The sequence below is a fragment of the Aphelocoma coerulescens genome, chromosome 2 (genome assembly GCF_041296385.1).
Source record: "Aphelocoma coerulescens isolate FSJ_1873_10779 chromosome 2, UR_Acoe_1.0, whole genome shotgun sequence".
Lineage (NCBI taxonomy): Eukaryota > Metazoa > Chordata > Aves > Passeriformes > Corvidae > Aphelocoma > Aphelocoma coerulescens.
This window is the reverse complement of record NC_091015.1, coordinates 7416377-7434221: the sequence shown is the minus strand read 5'-3', so window position 1 is coordinate 7434221 and position 17845 is coordinate 7416377. Positions and strand designations below refer to the sequence as shown.

Below are 17845 nucleotides of genomic sequence, written 5' to 3'. Positions count from 1 at the left end.
GAACAAGTCTTTGAAGTGACACAGCTCCACACCATGTTTCCTGAAATTATCACCCATCATAGCCCATGTGCTTTTCTCAAGTGACATTTGCTGCCACGAAATTCAGGAACTGAAAGGTGGCACTTAGGAGTGCAAGATTTGATGGCATATTCTGAGTCACTGGAATGAAGAGAGAACATGACACAACTGATCTGTGCTCTTATCTTTTGGCAGCCACTGTGCTGGTTGCCAAAAGACACCACAGCACGGTGAAGGAACAGACAGATCATATGGGCTACTCAGGATAGATCAGCTGCATTATTTTCCTTCCATTGCATTGGCATAAATACCTGCATCATTCCCCCTGTGCATTCAACAGCTTTCCACCACTGAAAGCTCCCCCTGTAGAGAGCAGATAATGGTCAGTGTAAAGAATCTCAGTTATTTGATCTTCATTCATTTCCAAATGATGGATGCCTTGAGAAACAGAGGCCACAGCTGTTTTGCTCATTTGACCCCTGGAGCATCCCCCATGTTGAGGATCCACACTTCCCTGCCTGTGTCTTCACAGTACCATGGGATTCTCTACCTCTACTCCCAGAAATTCTTCATCTGTTGGTAAATAATGGCAAGACTATATGACTATATATAACTGTGGTCTTTTATGTCTGATGAGGTTGCTATGGACCATTTATTCCCTACTCTTATAGCTGGTTTGATCTATCAGTGAAGGGAGTGTCAAGTGGTACTCTTGGTTGCCAAGATGAACTGCAAGGTTAAAGCCACCATTTCACCTAAAAATTGAACACAGACAAGGAAGAAAGCCATGATACTAAAAAAATTGCAGTCATTTTTGTTAAATTAATTTGGACAAGGTGTGTGAGGGAGAGAGGATCAAAGAAACGTCTTGGCTTGCACAGATTCATTCACTGCTTTATAATGCTATTGCAGTGAAGTATATATGTGTGTATATATATATATATAAAGACACAACTTTTTTCTCTCCATGTCTTGTCATGGAAAAGCAGAGACTCATCCTTTACACACACTTAGCTTTGTATGAGAAGTCAGCTCTTTTTCACTCATTATTTTTTATCTCCTTTGAAATAGGAAATAAACTGTTCTTCCATACACTGAGTGGAGCTGGGCTTTGGCTCCTCTGAAGGACAGCTCACAAGTCAATAGCTGCAGTCCCCTCCCCACCAGGTAGGACCAGTGGAGAAGGCAGAAGTTTCATCATCTCACCTAATTCCTTCTCCATATGGTCAGGGTCTATGACTTGTGAGTAATAATTGAAATATGTCTGATCAGAAGTTAAAAAGAATCAGAGGAATTGAAGTAAAAGCCAGTGGCTTCTTTTTATTATTTCTTCCCCATTTTCTTTCTTTTTTGCCATGGGCTTCTTTGGGTTCACAGGGAATAAAAGGGCCCTTAGAGGTTGTGTACTCCAAGTTCCTGGAGGTGTTTGAGACCAGGCTGGATGGGGCTCTGAGTAACTTGGCCTAGTGGAAGGTGTCCCTGCCCATGGGAAGGGATTTGGAACAAGATGGTCTTTAAGGTCCCTCCCAACCCAAACCATATTCTAAATCTGAAAGCTCACCCCATCCCTGTTTGTGCTGCTGACAGCGTGGTGGTTGTTGGTGTCATGTATCTGCCTTGCACCTCCCAAAGCCCACAAGGGCACCTTGAGCTGAGCTGTGTTTGGAACATGGACCTGTCTGGGAGCTGGGAGAGGGGCTGGGGCAGTCAGTGCAGCCACATGGTCCTGGGATCCCAGCAAGATAATTTAGAGCTTGTGACAATGACTGCAAAGCTTTCATTTACTTTTTAGTAGTAGGATGGAGGAGAAAAAAAAAGCTTTAGGACCTCTCCTTTTTAATAAGAAATATGTTAAGACTGTGCCTTAGTGCCCAGCTAGGTTATTGGAATAGCAAAGAAGAAGCATTGCTTTTTTGTGTACAGTATTTTTCCTTTTAAAATACTGCCTTATAATGTAAAATGAAAAAGTCATATTATGTACAGGAAAACTCACAGCAAACTAATGGGGCACTACAGACCTAGGATTGTACTTTTCTTCTCATTTTATTGGAATGAATTCAAAAACATAATCAGAATCTAGTTCATTCTCTTACATAACCCTTTGTGAAGGACTCTTAAAATTCACATCAACAGCATCTCATTCCCACTTTCCCCTTAATTTCCATTTTGTTTAATGGCTTCGTCACCATTTACTCATGATTTTAGTATTTTTTTTCCCCTCCTGTGAGAGAGAATAACCTCTCCTGGGTAATAGGACAAAGAGTTGGAAGCTGTTTGCTTCTGTTGTGCTTCTGTAAAAAATACATTTTAAAAAATTCCTTTGCAGGGAATAAGCCCAGTTCTACTTTTTTTTCCCTGGGGTCTGGTGACACAATTCCAGCAATTCCAAGTCCAGCTGCAGGTGCCACGTGAGGAGGTGCTCTGAGTGCGAGTTCCACCACTGCACAGCACATCCCCTTCACAGGCTGAAGCCGTGGAGTGCAAAATAATCAATCTTCCAAGGCCCTAATGAGCCCCTGTGCTACAGCCTGTACCTTGCCATCAGCTTCTAGAACAACAAAAAATGCTCAGCACAGACAGAAAAAAATAGCTGGAGGCTTCTATCAAATGTCTTTGTGAAATTACAGGAGGTGCTTAACATTTGTCCTGAAACTTTTCAAAGGAAATGAGAACATTTGCCATCCAGACAGGAAGTCATCATCTCCCATGGGAATGAAAGACATCTTGATATAGTCCTGATCCTTTAACAACAAGAATTCTGAACTCAGAAAATCTCAAAAGACAAGTCTATGAAAATTCTATGCTTGGGTTCATGCTCAGCATGGACTACACAAGAGCCTCCTACATTCCATAGCATCCACATTTCACATATCTCTGAAATACAACACAACTAAGTGTTCACTTACATTAAACCTTATATTAAGAATTAAAATTCCTAAACCAGAAAATGCACCTGCTGCATAAAAAAAATATGTGGAACGACCAAATGAGAGAAATGGTTGGAAAAAGTTTAATTTTTACAGACTACTTCATGCTTGTACTAGTTAATTTTTCTGATTTTGAACTAATCCCTCTCCCACCAGTTGGTCACTCCATGGTAGGAGGGAACCATGCAGGGTGGAAACCATGGTATGGATCCAATTTTTGATCCAGTAATGGACAACTCGTCAACCTCCCTCAGTAGTGATGCTGATCCCAAATCTGCATCTTCCTATTTCCTCACTGGTTTGTAGCTTTTCCTGCCACTGTTTTGCCAATAGTTTTCCCTTCCATAGTATGAGAAGATGGAATACCCTCACTCTCAGAACAGAGATTTTGGGAAACATGGAGGGTTTATGAGGTCATCTATGCAAGATATTTGAGCAATTGCATCAAAAGCAGGGTTAGGTTTTTAAAAGTCATTTTGGTTCTTGATTGCCCTCGGTTTCTCTGCAGGCAAGGCTCCCAAACATCTGTGAAGATTGATGCCCAGTGCCTAAGCACTTCTCCATTTGAGTATCATTTAAAAACCACCTTCCTTTGCTCACATACAGCAAAAGAAACCGATCTCCCACTATAGCTTTGAGGTAGGGGAGCAGCCTTGAAGTTGAGCCGAACACACAAGAGCTTTGGGGGACAGGGCACAGAGAAGGGTGAAGCTCCCCTTATTTCTGCTCAGCAGGACAGGCCAGAGCTCACCTGCTGCCTGCTCAGCTCTCCCTTGCCAGCAACGCCCTCTCTGAAGCTGTGCCAGGTAACAAAATACATTCCCAAGCTGCAGCTGGTTTGCATCCGTGCCCACAGGCAGCACATCTGTGGTGTGACCAGCAAGGGGGAATGTAAGGGCAGAATTTCAAGTAAGAGGAGCAGGAGGTAACATCTAATCAGCTGTTTCCACCACCTTGTCAAGACAGGAGCATTTGAACTTGGCTTGGAGAGCACCACTGGGTGTGCTGTCTGTTATTTGCTGCTCTGCACAGGTAGAGGTAATCCCAGTGTATTTTATTAACTCCTGTTATCCTGCGTGAATGGACACCACACATAGTTCCAGCTTGCTGCTTTCACTTAAAATTATTGAAATGTTTGTTGCAGAGGGAAGAAGAATCCCATTTCCCTCTGCTGCTGCTGGGATGATTGTAGCAGTCACAGCAAACTGCCTGAGCATCTTTCACAGAGCCTGATTTGGCAGAGAACGCTGCCGTGGGCGGCACAGGGTCAGCAAGAGGTGGGGATGCTTGGCCTGCCTGCTAATGGGGAGCACACTTGGAATCAGCCTCTGGAAAATGCTTCCCATGTCCATGAGGGATGACATTTACCTCAGTCCAGATGGCACTCATCACCCTTTGCACACCAGTTAAGCTCTGAGCTCAGAGGGATGGCGTGTGGTGTATGGGGAGGATGTGTGTGGCTCCAAACTGCACGTGTCAGCCATTTGGGCATGTAGGCAATTTTTTTAAAAAAATATATATATATTAAGGGAAATGTGGGCAATTAAGCAAAGGAATAGAAAATAGGTAACTTCCAGAAAAATCAAAATGTGGCTCAGTCATGATTAGGCTTTGCTTGTCAGTCAATTTTTCATCAAGTAACTGTACAGTGTGCCTCAGAGTACTTTTGGTTTCTTCATCCAAATACAAATTTAACACTGTACACTGTGGGCTGCTCCTAAAATCACTGTTTGTTATTTTACTAAATCTTTTTGGTACAAATAAAGAAATGCTGGTGTCAGTAAATGCATGATACTGTACAATGGTTTTCCTGTCTCCTTTCTCATAGGATGCTCTCCTACATCTACAGAGAAAATATTGCCCGAAAGGGGCAGTGGTTTCCTGTGGCCACACGTGCCCACAGGCTCATCTGTACATGAATTCATGAAAAGCACTTAATAGGATACCTTTCTGTAACCATTTAGGGTTGTGCCCCATGTACTTCAGTGGGATGCAGACAGGAGTATTTCAGCACTTCCCAGACATTTTGGTGTATGACTTCCCAACATAAACACTTGCTCTGCAGTAAAAGACCCAAGATCCAACACAGGTTTCTAAACAGGGATATCCTTTCCCTGGTAGGGAGATGTCTGCCCTGTGCATGAAATCCTGCACCACCTCCCTGCAGCTCCCAGCCCTCTCTGTGCACAGTGTGGGGAGCTAAGCCCAGCTCATGGGTGTCTGTCTCAAAAGTTGATCTGGCCCTTAATTGGGAAGGGAGATAAATTATTGTGGTGTTTCACACGTGTGGTGGGTTGACCCTGGTTGGATGCCAGGTACACACCAAAGTCTCTCTCTATCACTGCCCTCCACAGTTGGGCAGGGGAGAGAAAAGGTAACAAAGGGTTCATGAGTTGAGACATGGATCAGGAGAGGTCATTCACCAAACACCATCACGGTCAAAACAGACTCAGCGTGGGGATACCAACTGAATTCATTACCAGTAAAATCAGAGCAGGATAATGAGAAGCAAAATAAATCTTAGAAACACCTTCCCTCTCCCCTCTCTCCCTCCCAAGCTCTACCTCCTCCCCCCAGCAGTACAGGAAGACACTTGTCCAGCAGTGGGTCCATCCTGGAGCTGCCTGGCATTGGCTCTTCTGGGCACAGGGGAAGCTTCCAGCAGCTTCTAACAGAAGCCACCCCTGTAGCCCCCCCATTACCAAAACCTGGCCTCTCAAACCTAACACAACACGCTAATGGCTCAAGAATATAAATTATATTTGGCACAATATATTAAAAGAGCTCATAAAACTTAATCAACATGGCAGAATGTATCCTGTGTTTTCCTGCTCTTTAATAATTTTAATAAATCAGATAAAAATGATGCCACAATATAACCATCACAAGAGAAGATTATCAGGAGTGTAAAAATGAGAAAAACAAGGTGCTACCACAAACTTCAGAAGAAAAACACGATAAGGTGTTTACAAGGTTGGTACAGAAAACAAAAACTCCAGTTAAATTCCTATATGATTGATGCAGCAGGTTTAACTACTCCATTACAGAAGCAAACCAATGACACAATGGTATGTTTTCCTTGCCTTGCTTAAGCCTGCATCTCAAAGGGACTTATAAATAGTTAAAGAGCTACATCAGAATTCATCAGTTTTTAGAGAAAAATTAAACCTCAACATTGATATCTATGATATAATGACTTACAAGTCACTACATAATTAATCTTGATATTAACTGCATGCACTTGTAATGTATGATTTATTATGGGTTATTCATCTAAATTCTTCTATGGGTATTGCTTCATGCACACACAATCTAATAACCTTCGATGCAGTAGCAGGTGCTACTTCACAATAAAGACATTAACATATTTAGAAAAAATACTTCCATATCAATTGCTCTTACTCCTTTTTCACTTCTCTGATGGACTTGATAGGGATTAAAAACTAAACTGGAAATATAGATTTTGTACTTCCATCTTAACCCTTTACTGCCCTTTACATCGCTTTTCATACTGCATTTTTCTCCTTTCAGAAGCAAGTTATATAACTGTAGTTTCATATACCTACACCCTTCTTAAATGTATTCAGGGAGAATAACATATGACATCCTCTATTGCTGCCTCTGTTTAGATTGGTAGTGCTCAGAGAGGACTAAGCATCTCAAGAGGCAGCTCGTTCAGTTTGACTAGCAAGGCTCTTCTGGATGATGCTGTAATACATTATAGGATACAACCATTAGTTTTATTTTAGTTTGTAGCTCTAAGTTGTCTTTCCCCCTCCATGAATGCCAACTACTCTCAGACAGACAGTTCCTTACTCATCAAAGCAGCTACCAGAGATATAGTCCCTGAGAAAGACAGACAGGTCCTTCCTTGGCTTTGAGGAATGTTTCCAGGGAGAGCTAAAAAAGGAAAGCCCAGCACGCATCAAATAATTTGCAAAATGCTTGAAAATAAATGCAAAAGTAAAAGCATTCCTGCAGCAGCCAAGAAACATATGTGGGAATAAAATGTAATGACCATAACTGACCACAATAGAAAAGTACCTATTCAAAAAGGATATTTCCTATACTAACATCACTTCTTTACTCCCTTCTCAGTTATTATTCCTCCTCACATTATTCATTCCTTTACAGACTCCTCTAAATACAGCCAGCCTCCCAGTGAGGTAATGGGATAATTGGATAAATTAGCAATTACCAGAATTTGCTGCAGCTTCCGGAGAAGATGGTGATGCTTGGGTTGGCATTGCCTTGGGAGAGTGAGATGCAGGCATTAGACATGCTCATGTACCCACCACAAATAAAAGAGAATTTACCACTAGTGACTATCGCTCTGCTTAATAACCAGATTTTCAAATTCTCTTCAGTCTTGGCAGTGGACACTAAATGTTTCCATCAAAACTATGACCTGACTGTGTTAGAAATTGTCCTGACACTACTTGTAAAGGGCTTAATTAGAAGAGGCAATGTTGACCCTAAAGCCCCTGTTAAGCAAGTCATTGCTGACAACCTGAAATGTTTTAGCATCATTAGTATACCTCTGACACAGCCAGCAGACAAAACCCACGGCATTTTCTGAAAATTTTAACGTGATTCTACCAACCCTGTGCAAAAGAAAGGGCTTTTGGAATCTCCCCCTACCTCTACATATTTCCACAATGTCAAAGAGTTAATTTGTTAATAGGAACCAAATTCATGTGAATTAGGATCTATTTCAGGAGGCTCTGTCTTCTGCTACCTCATCCTGCCCCAAGGCAATGCCCTGCAGCAGATTCACACCTAAAAATTCAGTGTTCTGGCCACAGCAAAAAGCAGCTATGCTCACCATATGTTTACTGGTTAAAATAAGATCCTTGCACACATGTGATGGATATCTCCTTTGAAACAGGCAATGAGCTAACACAGGGATGCAGAAGGTGGTAGTGATCAGCACAGCACCAAAGTCTGTGCACTACCTCCCGTTGCTCCCCTCCCTAGCAATGTGTGTGTTCACGTACAAAAACTACACTCTGTGTCCCACATTACTCTTTCAGGTGAAAACCCACGAGCTTTCCAAATTGCTGGAAAGTCCTGAGCCAGATCCATGCTAAGTTAGCAGCTGTTTGCATATGACACCCTTAGAAAGGAGCTTGCTGTGCTGTCACTGCGAATAACAGACAACTGCTTTAGTTTGGTCTTCCATAATCATTCCCATCAGTGCCTCAGAGTTTAAAGATCTAATCCTGCTTGCAAAATTCAATTAGGCTTTGCAAGAAAAAAATTTTAAAAAAATGAGTCATTAAAGCTTTAGATAAACAGATCCCAGCTAAGGACAAAGCTGCACCACTACTCCTGTGAATTTCAGGATTAAAGAAAATCCATATTCTGTGTCATATTCCTGTAAAATATTATCTGCAGTACAACTTGTTTTCTCATTTGTGCATGAAGTTAAAATCTAAGTCCAGTTTTCAGTGGCTGCTTATTTGCTATAAATATTAAATAAAATAGTAAAAGGAAAATCACCTTCGACACATGTATGTTTCTTTTTAGAATAGGTGGCCAAGTAATGCCCTGACCTTTAGAGAGATACAGGAGGAAGAAGCCCTGGTTCTGAACAGACACCCAATGGGGGGAGAAGTCCAACAACACCTGCCTTTTATTAATCTAACATGGCAGTGCAATGACAATTAGCATTTACAATCAAATAAAAATTAGTAAAGCTAATTTTCACTTACTACCTTTGCTTGTTTTTTGTGCTTTCAGGAATATCTCAGTGTGGGGGGCAAAGAATAAGTTTTGGGGGAAGGAGAGAATTGCAAATGGTCCTCTGACTGGTGGTATCTTACAAACCCCAAGTTCAGAGGTGGCACAACTGGGTTTTGCTCTCTCTTCTAAAGCCTGTACATTAATAAATGTTAATTTTGTCAGATTGTGTTTACAAGGTGATTTTCAAATTCCTGTTGATTTAGTGAAGAACTTAGGTGCTCAGCACTTGTAAAAACACTGCTGTTTCGATAGACACCTTCAGACAGATTTAGGTATTTAACCTGAAGAGTCAACATTTGCAGTTCTCCAGAAGGATTACCTGGGCTTTCAGGGCAAATTTCTACATCATCAGCTGCTCTACATGTTGTGCTAACCTGGATCCTTGCCTGGCCCCTGTACATGTACTTATATGAAGTTTATTAGTAGAGATGTGAGGTTCCTTCAAGTTCAGGAACAAATCCTTAACGAGCCAGGAAGTAAGGAAGAAGCTCTTTTATATTTCTATTTTATTGAAATTTCACTCTCACACGTTTCTGGGATGAATTCTTTTCCAGAATCAATGTGAACTTTACTCCAAGAACAATCTGATAAATTCCTAAAGAACGGACAGGAAAATCTTGGGGAAAAGACTAAAAACCAGCTTTTTTTTTCCTTCCAAAATATTTAATACCTGGAACCTATAAAGAATTGTTGAAGACCTGCCAACATTTCCAACGCTTTTCAAAGTCACACCATTTTTAGTTGCTCCAGAACTGCTGATATCAGCAAGCATGCCCTTCTAAATAATTTATTGGCATTTCTACATAAATTAGATACTTAAAGGTGAAGATGCCATGAACCTTGTGGAGGCTGAGTGCTCACTACATGGACTATAATCCATCAACCCAACAGACAGATTTCCAAACTGGCTTAAACCTCAGCAGGCTCACTGCTTGGAAATAGTTCAAGGACTCCAGAGACTGCAATACGCTCTTGAAATGTCACTTGCTGTAAAAGTACATTCTACACAAAAATAAATCACCATAAAATAAGGTAGCAACCTCAGAGAGTTATAAATTGATCATTTAAATCACAAGTTAGTTACTGCTCACAAAAATAAGCAATGCAAAAATATGTTCACTTCAGCTAAGGACAATGCATTACAAAAGACAGGGCAAAAGCATCAGCTAAAACACACATTTCCATAAAGGTAAATGCTTCACTTAAGCACTTTAATCCTGTCTATCAGTTTCTAAAGTGACCATGGACTTTTTTTTTTTTTCCCCTGAAACCTGTATAATTCTGGTTTGCAGAATGTGGCCATTGAAAAATGTTATGTTGGCATTCTACCTGTAATTACTGTATTTATAAAGGCTCCAGACTGCAAAGAAGGAAACAATCTGAAGAAGAGGGTTGATGATATTTCAAGAAGAATGTTGGGGATGAGAAACTGATGAACAAAAAATGCTTTCCCTAGCAAGGAGCAGATCAAAATCTTAAATCTTCAAAATTTGTTTTTAAATGAAAAAGGAAAAAAAATATCAAAGAAAGAAAGCTCCCATCCTGGCTAGAGAATCACTGCAGCCAGGGGTGTGTTGGTATTGTTAGGATGGATCCATCATTTGAATGGATCCCTGAAATACAACGGTATTAGGGGATAAGAAATGCCAGTGATGAATTAAATGCTAAAGGGGAAGCAAAGATAATAAAAGCAGCATTTTGTTCAGAAACCAGGAGAGTAGGAGGGGTAAAGTTCCTATCTGAGATACAAACACACAAGATTGAACAAGACTACAATGGAAATAAGCAGGAAAATCAGCACAAATATCTCAAGTTATTAATTTGCAAAGAGTAAAAAAAAAAAACAAACCATCAGGAGCTCAAAAGAGTTATGAAATCAATAGTGATGGCCTAAAAGTCACAGAAAGCCTCAGTTTCAGCAAGGGAGTGGGGAGGAAGCTGCTGACAGCAGAGATAACAGGTGTCAGTGGAGGTCATTCCATCTCTCTGGTCTGTGGGTGACCAACCCCAGCCCACCAAGAGATGGGACCGCAGTGCCAGCCCTGCCCGTGAGGACACGGGGGCAAGGGCACGAATTCCTGCTTGAATCCAAATCCTGGCTGCATTTGTCAAACAGGCTGGTGTTCTCATCATTGGAATTCACAGGAATGCACACAAAGGTAAATGCCAACATAGTGAACTTCTCAGCTCTTAGCCAAGTAATTCTTTGCAAGTTTGTTTTTTTTTTTATCTCATTTATAGCACAAACTCAGGGGCACAAACAAAATGAATGAATGAAGTGGATGATGATCATTGAAACTAGGGAAATTTCAAGCATAAAAAGAATTAATAGATACTGGGGTTTTTCCTATTTGTTTTCTAAAAGTCTGTTTTGACAATAAATTATAAATGTTTCATTGACTGTTACATTCTGTTACTACCAAAAAAAAGAGAAGACTAGAAATTTGTGTATATGCTGCAAATCCTGAGTTTTGTCTTGCTCCCCAGCTCTGTGTTCTTTCCAGTGTTTGGTTTTGACTCTGACAAGTCAGCTCTCCTAGCACTAACCAAATTATGGTTTTGAGGCCTAACAGAAAATAAGGTTTGGCATCATCTTCCTTGTGAGAAGAGATGCAGCAAATCTCTTAATCAGAATTCAGTCACTACAGAGATTTAAATAATGCCTGACTTCCTGCCTTGCTACTTGCCATTCCTACCATTACTACCTGTTTGAGATGAGACACCCAGAGGGAATTTGCTTCTGCTCTCACATTTACACACCACCATTACTTTACCTTAATGACCAACACGCCCTGTTCAATAAAACCTCAGCATCAACTTTATTACATCCTGCACTGCTAATGATTTGGTAGTCACCTAATGCATTAATCTTGATTCATGGCTCAGTTGAAATATTTATATAGTACAAAATGCTTAAGTGGAGGTCAGTTGCATGCAAAGCTTCAACGAATAAATTGCAAGACTTTGTGTTGCCTCTGCCTCTTTCTCAGGAGGAGAATATGCCTTCCCCCAGCCCGGGCTAGCCCTGGTTGTGTCCCACATATCACATATCACCCTGGGGCTCCCATTCAGACATGCCTGGGCTGCTCTTCTTCCCCAGATACTCACCAAAACTGACCAAAAGCCAAAATTCTATCTACTCTACACGCATTAAAAATGTCTGAGGCCCTAATCTCATGTAATTAAAATTCCCTAAAAGAAGCAACATCATTTGGGGATGCCCAGAAACCAGCCTCAAAAGGATGAAGCAGAAGCCCCTGTTACTAGAATATCAGCAGATATTTTGATACAGACAAGTTTAGAATTGCACATCAAAAGATCTGTGGAAACATCTGAAAAGCACAGAATGGTCCCTACAATATCAATAGGCACCAGTGGCCCTGGCAGCCAGGTAGGAGATGGGCAGGAAAATCAGCCATATGGCCACAAGCATAAGATTTTATTACTAAAGAAAGGACTTTATTTTCACTGCTTTTTACATTCATAAAGGAACAAATGCTTTCAGATGGTTTCATCATAATTCCCTCGATATTCAAATTATGTGCTGGCCCATGAAAATTCAAGCTACAGGACATAATGCAGACAGCATGGGACCTAGAATAAAGGCAGACAGATGAATCTCTGGAATAACTAGAAAGACTTTTAGAATCATTGAATCATCAAGGTTGGAAAAGATCTTTAAGATCATCAAGTCCAACCTTTGACCAAATACCACTGTGCCAACTAAACCATGTGGTGAAGTACCACGTCTACCCATTTTTTGAACACTTCCAGGGATGCTGACTGTACCTTCTCTAAGTACAAAAGCAGTCCCTAAATCCCAGACAGAGCTGTTTCTGCAAGCCTATTCCCCAGCCATATGAGGCAGGTGAGGCTATACAATGTCAGAGACTGCTAAGCCTGTAAATTTTGCCCCTTTTCCAGTCCATACCTCCAAGTACATAGGAAATGTCAGTACTGCTTCCAGCAGCACTCATTTTATGTGCTAATTCTACATGTGGTACGTGGTTTTCTTCTGGAGCATTTCACCATGGGCTGCTGGCTACAAGATGCTGTTGAGGCTGAGAGTTGTCTGTGAAAGCTGGGGTTGATGAGGAATAATCTGACACAACCCTCATTTTCTACACTCGGTTCTCTTTGCAGCTGTTTTTTGCTCCCTGTGCACTGTCTGGTGACATGAATCATGGAACAGAAGGAACAGTTTAATCAATAACATGCTTAATTGCTAAAAATTATTCCACAACCACAAACTCCCAGCCAAGAGACCACACTATCTGTCACTGAAGATGCATTATGAGGGAGAAACAAAGAGGTTTAAGTGTCATTAGCAAAACAATAATAAAATAACTCATAAAATTGAAAATACGACTTAGTGAGAGCATATAAACATAAAACAGTGAAGTTCCCAAGATGAAATTATATTGCAATATAGATAATTCCATATAATGTGGTTCAGAATGGCAAGCTGCATTTGTGTTTCAAGGTGTGCAGACATATTTATTATGAGCAGCCAGTTTACTCTATTGCTTTGTGAATTCAAGGAAAAACGAAGCTTCCATCAAATTGCATTGCATTGTGGTCCCTGCACACTGAGAAGAATATATTCTGTTGCTCTCAAGTGGCAGAACTACCTGTAAATGCATATGAGAATAGGAATTTCTGAGTATTAGACACTGTGTCATATAGCAGTGATTAAAGTGAGTCTGTTTCAGTTCTGATGCTTTATATGCAAAGCTTCCTTGACTACTTACTCACTTTGCTAGGAAGATATATGTGAAGAGCCCAGTGGAATATCTGCCTCAGCACTTCGGTTGTAATTAAATGCAGTTGCATGTTGGCACAAGTAATGACCACCATCTGCTCAGATCCATGGCTGGTCTGTCCTTCACCACAAATCACACATCTCCACACATCCAGCAAAATACCCATTACCAGCTGATTCTCCAAAGCACCGTACGAATAATCTGAATATGCAGCACGTTTGCTACAGATGAGTGCTAATATATTTGGCCTACAGAAATGCTTGTCCAGGTTTAGATGTTTTAATATGAATACTGTTAAATGTTTAACAGAAAACATACTAAATGACCCAGGTTGCAAAGTCAGAGTCTCAGGAATCAGAAAAAGCCAAGGCTTACATTGTCTCTTCAGGCTGTGAGCATTTGGATACACCACCACATACTGGGTTTAGCAGATCCTTGCCTAAAACTGTATCTCCTTTATTTCATAAAATTTGTTTCACACTGTGGGCATGTTCAATGCTACTATTTCATTGATTATTTTTATTCTATTTGTATATCTCATCTTTCCATAACTCACCACTCAAATCTCATTAAATTTAAAGGTTATTAAATCCCTGGAAAGTTTTCCATGAGCATTTCTACACCCCCAGATGAGGTCTGAGTACTTTGTGAAGTCTGGGCTCTCCCACTGTTCACATGGGCGATTTGCACATCCTCTGCAGCAGCCTCCAGGACAAAGCTCAGCCCTTCAGTGCTGCTTCAAGCTCTCATTCCTGCCTGGAAGGACTGGGCATGGCTCTGCCACCAGCCTGCCTGGACACCACCTTTTCTGAGACTGGCAGTCTCTTACGGAATCTTTCTTCCTAACAGCTTTTTTAAGCAAGTAAGAATTATTATCCTCTTTTTGTGAACATAGAATCAAGGCTAGACAGATGAATGTCCAAATTTACTTCTAATCTGAGAAGTGACCAGTGCAACATTCACCATGTCAATCTCATCTTCTGCAACCAACCTTGAAGAAAACTTCACTACACAAGCTGTGATTAATCTCTGAAGTCATCAAGCTTGGAGAATGAATAGGATAGAGAATCCAGTGTAAAAACAACTTGGGGTGAACACTAAAGACTGTGCAAGGATACCTGGGTGTGTAAGGGACACTTTGTACCTCCATGCAGCTTGATTCTGCTGATCAATGTACAGGCAACTTCTAAATGAACACTGCTAATGAATGGGAGTGTCTCTCATGCTCCCAAGTCTTCTTTTCTTTGCCTTTATGGACCTTTATTGAACAGAGAAAGATTTCTTGGTAGTCCTCTCATGCACAACAAAGTCCATGAGCTGTAACATGGGAAATTCTGGTAAGACATGAAAAAATCATCATAATAGGAGTGGTAAATCTTTGTGACAAGGGCTAGTGAGGCCGTGTCATCCCCACCCTTGAAGAGTTTTGCAGCTGGACTTCATGAGGCCCTGAGTAACAAAACATAACTGCAATTCAGCCCTGATGGCATGGGTTTGGGCCACCTTTCTGCAGCAGTACCTCCAACCTAAGGTTTTCTGTGACTGTCCTGTGGTGTCTCCACACAGCTTTTGCTGCATAGTGGGATGCACTGTCCCCCCTGCACTATGGATGTGTTCATTGCTCAAATGAGAAGGAAATAAATGGATCACACTCCTAACCCACTTCATTTTGAAGATACATTTGTACAATCATATGATTGGGTATTTTGGCATGACCCCTTCTAGGTCTACCCATGACTGAGCAGGCATCACACAAATCTATACTCCCAATGAGGTGACACAGTCTGGCTGAGGAAATTAGATCATCATTACTAGAAATAGAACTGAGCTATGTATTGTCTGGCATTAGTAAATTCAAGGGAGTGAAATACCTTGTTCCAAATTATAGTATCATCCATCTAGACTTTCTGATAGTCCTGAAAGACAGATGGTCCAGCAAATGGCTGTAATCATCATATGGGTACAGTTTAACTCCCTAAGACATGTTAAAAGAGCAATATTTGCAGAAATATCAACCTGCAAATGTGAACAGGGTCTTCTTACTGGGTAGGCTCAGTGAAACATTTCAGTAAAATTTCAGAAGATATATCCTTCAGATATTCTTCACTTTCAAAAAGTAATTTAACAAAGAACTTAAAGATGACTGCAATTAACAGATTTACCATTAGTAATAATGAATATGTCAAGCTCAGACTTCATTATCCTTAGTTTGGAACAATTTTTCTCTGAGACAGTTGAGAAGCCTTATGAAAAACACAGGACCAACACGTGCCTCAGTAAATGATGTTGAAAAACTCATTTTGTTCAATAGAAGATGCCAGAACTTATTCTCTACTTCAGAGGCCAAAATATGATGGTCATTTTTAGAAGGGTCATGCCCCCTTGTGCCCCAAACTGTTCCTCTTGTGCTGCTGGGAGAGTACTGACTGTCATGAGCCAAAAAAGTGCTGAGGAGCAACCAAAGGGAGCAGTAAGGGCTGTGCTCAGTTCTCTGTCCAGCCCTGATATCAGCTCCTTTACTCAAGTATGTGCTGCAGTGTGGGGGTTTATGAATATGCCTGGGAGACCCTTTTCCTGCTGCAAATTGCATGCACAGACCTCACCAGTGCACAGTCTGATTTATATCTGGCAAGGTTTTGTGTATTGTATACAAGTGCAAAACATGATTCTTGACATCCACAAAGCATCATCTGAATTTATCACCCAACAACTCCTACAACAAATAATCCCAATTAGTTCTCAGAAAAAGAAACCTCTGGACTGCACTTGTTTTAAAGGAGAGGAGTTTCTGGAAGCACATACTGTCTCAAAAAAAAAAAATGAAAGCCAAGAAGTTAATCCTGACATGATTTATTACCCCTTTCACCTCATGCAATACTTCAATTGTTCTGTGTGTCATGGTCTGATCCTTTAGTCCTTTCTCTTCTAAATCACCCTGTTTTTAGCAGAGGGAGGAAGGCCTGCAGCATTAGGTCCTGAACTCCAACCAATATTCTCCTCAAAGGAAAATGATGCATTCTGCCTGCTCAAATTGCCATGATAGTAGGTGGCATAGGAAAATGTAATTTTTTTTTGGTAAATAAGGTTAAGTAATATTAATTCAGTTTTTCATTTGAAGAGAGAAGAGAATTTCCTTCTCCCAGTTTTACTGGATTCAGTAAGTCAGCCATGAATAGAGCATGTGGGGAGGGGATGCAGAGTATCTGTGGGAAGATCCACATGAAACATGCAGATGGGATTAATCTACTCATTCCCTACTTGTAATTGCAGTTTCACAGAAATTCTGCTAAAAACCACATTTATTTGGCAGTAAATATGATGACTAATTGCTAAGGATAGCTGCACATAAATTCCAGACTGAATTTTTTGGCACATTTCTAATTGTCATATAAAAGAAAATGACACACTCTCTACTCATTTTTCCAAATTAAATGCAAAATATGAAATTATTCCTACTACTCTTACTGGTGGAAATGAAGGCTGTTTCAATTTAACTATGAAATACAGCATATGGTTCCCTGATTATTGGTAAACTGTGCAGCAGAAGTCCTGGGCAGATGATTCCAGAGGAGGATCTGGCCATGCCTGCACTGAGACTCATCTAGGAGCTCTCAGTCCAGACTTGAAAACTGTTCTGTAGAGAGTTCTGTGAAGGATACGTGGCCCTAAATTCATGACTACAGGATTTGGGTTGTTTAGTTGGGTTTTTTCCCCCCAAAATTCTCTAAATAAATGTCACATAAACCTCAAACACAAATTTTGCATGATAATCAAGGCATTAGAGACATCATTGCTTGCCTGTGACCTGTTTATAGTAAGAGGCTCTTAACCAAGAGTCAGCACCCAAAGTCATGTAAGATATATTTGGCAGCAGAGGATGAACTCAAACCTTTGGTGTCCCAAGCCAGTGACAAAACTGACTTGCCATGTAGGATTACTAATACTAGAAAAAAGGGTAAGATAAACTATGCAAAAATCATTTCCTGGCAGCTTTGAATAATGAAACAAAAATCCTTTAAAACAGCACACAGTGTAAGATATTCCGATATTTGTGGCATTAAATAACCCCAGTCCTGCAGCAGCAGTACAGTGCAAGTCTAGCACAGACCAGACATGTTTCAGCAGTTGAGAGGGAATTAAATGTTGCTGCCTTTATCTGCGCACACAAGAAGAGCTCTGTCATTCTGTCCACATAATGGGATGCAAAATATGCCAGTTTATTAATTGCTTAACATCTACCAAACAGCACGGTATTTCCCAAGTGGGAAAACACATGCTAAGAGGGAAAAAACCCCAAACCCCACAACCAAACTACAATTTAAAGTGTGGCAATTCTCAGCACTGGACATAAAAGCGATTTGATAGGAACGCAGTTGGTTGAACACGGTCACT

The 17845-nt window shown here is 40.7% G+C and overlaps 1 protein-coding gene across 3 annotated transcripts in view; it reads right to left on the bottom strand.

Moving 5' to 3' along the window:
- The window catches only part of DPP6 (dipeptidyl peptidase like 6), a 543541-nt gene that overhangs the window by 180539 nt on the left and 345157 nt on the right, over positions 1-17845 (bottom strand). The window lies entirely within an intron of this gene.